Raw genomic sequence first — 2,691 nt, 5'->3', positions numbered from 1 at the left:
CCGATTTCCCGACTCCTTTCGGGGCCTAATCGGGTCGCGCGTGCCGCCTGGCGCGATCGGGGACCATGCCCCGGCCTCTGCCAGGCCTCGGGCAGCCGCTTTTGAAGCCCGACCAAAAACCCGAAAAATGGGCAAAAAGGGAATAAATTCCCGCCCAAAAAGGGTGAATAGTCGGTTGGGCGGCAGCCCTGGTCGGTCTCTGCAGACCTGGAGGCTCGAGACGTTTGTTTGGAAAACTCACCAAGTCTCGATTCTGCCACCTCCTACCTCTGTGCAGATACCCCGCCAACCCCCAAGGACAGAAATGACAAGTGTCAAGTTGGCGGGGCGTCGGGCCACCTGCTGCCGGCCATGAGCATCCAAATCCCCGCAAAAGGGGCATTTTCATTTCTTCATCGGGACTTCCGGCAATTTCCAAGGTTCAACTCATTAACGTTGTTCGCAGACACTTGCCAGAAAATGCAAGTGGCCACTTTGCCGGGCCGACTCGCTTGCCCAAGCGGGAAACCATCAACCGAAGGCCCGGTAAGGCGGCCGAATCTGACCTCATAGACTTCCACACAACGGGACTTTTGACTTTCCCGGCCGCGGGTGGCCTCCACCCGGCCTCAGCCATCAGCCCTGCCTGCCTCCAGCCGCCTTCTGGTTAATGAGTTATCCAGCCTGGCACTTCGGTTGCGCCAGCGAGACCAAGTCTCGGCTTTGGTTAATGATTTGAGCCGAACCGACCTGCCCCCCGCCCCCGCGGGCTGAAGTCGGGCAGGTCTGCCGATTTCCCGACTCCTTTCGGGGCCTAATCGGGTCGCGCGTGCCGCCTGGCGCGTTCGGGGCCCATGCCCCGGCCTCTGCCAGGCCTCGGGCAGCCGCTTTTGAAGCCCGACCAAAAACCCGAAAAATGGGCAAAAAGGGAATAAATTCCCGCCCAAAAAGGGTGAATAGTCGGTTGGGCGGCAGCCCTGGTCGGTCTCTGCAGACCTGGAGGCTCGAGACGTTTGTTTGGAAAACTCACCAAGTCTCGATTCTGCCACCTCCTACCTCTGTGCAGATACCCCGCCAACCCCCAAGGACAGAAATGACAAGTGTCAAGTTGGCGGGGCGTCGGGCCACCTGCTGCCGGCCATGAGCATCCAAATCCCCGCAAAAGGGGCATTTTCATTTCTTCATCGGGACTTCCGACAATTGCCGAGGTTCAACTCATTAACGTTGTTCGCAGACACTTGCCAGAAAATGCAAGTGGCCACTTTGCCGGGCCGACTCGCTTGCCCAAGCGGGAAACCATCAACCGCAGGCCCGGTAAGGCGGCCGAATCTGACCTCATAGACTTCCACACAACGGGACTTTTGACTTTCCCGGCCGCGGGTGGCCTCCACCCGGCCTCAGCCATCAGCCCTGCCTGCCTCCAGCCGCCTTCTGGTTAATGAGTTATCCAGCCTGGCACTTCGGTTGCGCCAGCGAGACCAAGTCTCGGCTTTGGTTAATGATTTGAGCCGAACCGACCTGCCCCCCGCCCCCCCCGGGCTGAACTCGGGCAGGTCTGCCGATTTCCCGACTCCTTTCGGGGCCTAATCGGGTCGCGCGAGCCGCCTGGCGCGATCGGGGACCATGCCCCGGCCTCTGCCAGGCCTCGGGCAGCCGCTTTTGAAGCCCGACCAAAAACCCGAAAAATGGGCAAAAAGGGAATAAATTCCCGCCCAAAAAGGGTGAATAGTCGGTTGGGCGGCAGCCCTGGTCGGTCTCTGCAGACCTGGAGGCTCGAGACGTTTGTTTGGAAAACTCACCAAGTCTCGATTCTGCCACCTCCTACCTCTGTGCAGATACCCCGCCAACCCCCAAGGACAGAAATGACAAGTGTCAAGCTGGCGGGGCGTCGGGCCACCTGCTGCCGGCCATGAGCATCCAAATCCCCGCAAAAGGGGCATTTTCATTTCTTCATCGGGACTTCCGGCAATTTCCAAGGTTCAACTCATTAACGTTGTTCGCAGACACTTGCCAGAAAATGCAAGTGGCCACTTTGCCGGGCCGACTCGCTTGCCCAAGCGGGAAACCATCAACCGAAGGCCCGGTAAGGCGGCCGAATCTGACCTCATAGACTTCCACACAACGGGACTTTTGACTTTCCCGGCCGCGGGTGGCCTCCACCCGGCCTCAGCCATCAGCCCTGCCTGCCTCCAGCCGCCTTCTGGTTAATGAGTTATCCAGCCTGGCACTTCGGTTGCGCCAGCGAGACCAAGTCTCGGCTTTGGTTAATGATTTGAGCCGAACCGACCTGCCCCCCGCCCCCGCGGGCTGAACTCGGGCAGGTCTGCCGATTTCCCGACTCCTTTCGGGGCCTAATCGCGTCGCGCGAGCCGCCTGGCGCGATCGGGGACCATGCCCCGGCCTCTGCCAGGCCTCGGGCAGCCGCTTTTGAAGCCCGACCAAAAACCCGAAAAATGGGCAAAAAGGGAATAAATTCCCGCCCAAAAAGGGTGAATAGTCGGTTGGGCGGCAGCCCTGGTCGGTCTCTGCAGACCTGGAGGCTCGAGACGTTTGTTTGGAAAACTCACCAAGTCTCGATTCTGCCACCTCCTACCTCTGTGCAGATACCCCGCCAACCCCCAAGGACAGAAATGACAAGTGTCAAGTTGGCGGGGCGTCGGGCCACCTGCTGCCGGCCATGAGCATCCAAATCCCCGCAAAAGGGGCATTTTC

Source organism: Pristiophorus japonicus, unplaced genomic scaffold (assembly GCF_044704955.1).
Source record: "Pristiophorus japonicus isolate sPriJap1 unplaced genomic scaffold, sPriJap1.hap1 HAP1_SCAFFOLD_1143, whole genome shotgun sequence".
Classification (NCBI taxonomy): domain Eukaryota; kingdom Metazoa; phylum Chordata; class Chondrichthyes; family Pristiophoridae; genus Pristiophorus; species Pristiophorus japonicus.
This window is presented reverse-complemented; position numbering follows the sequence as displayed.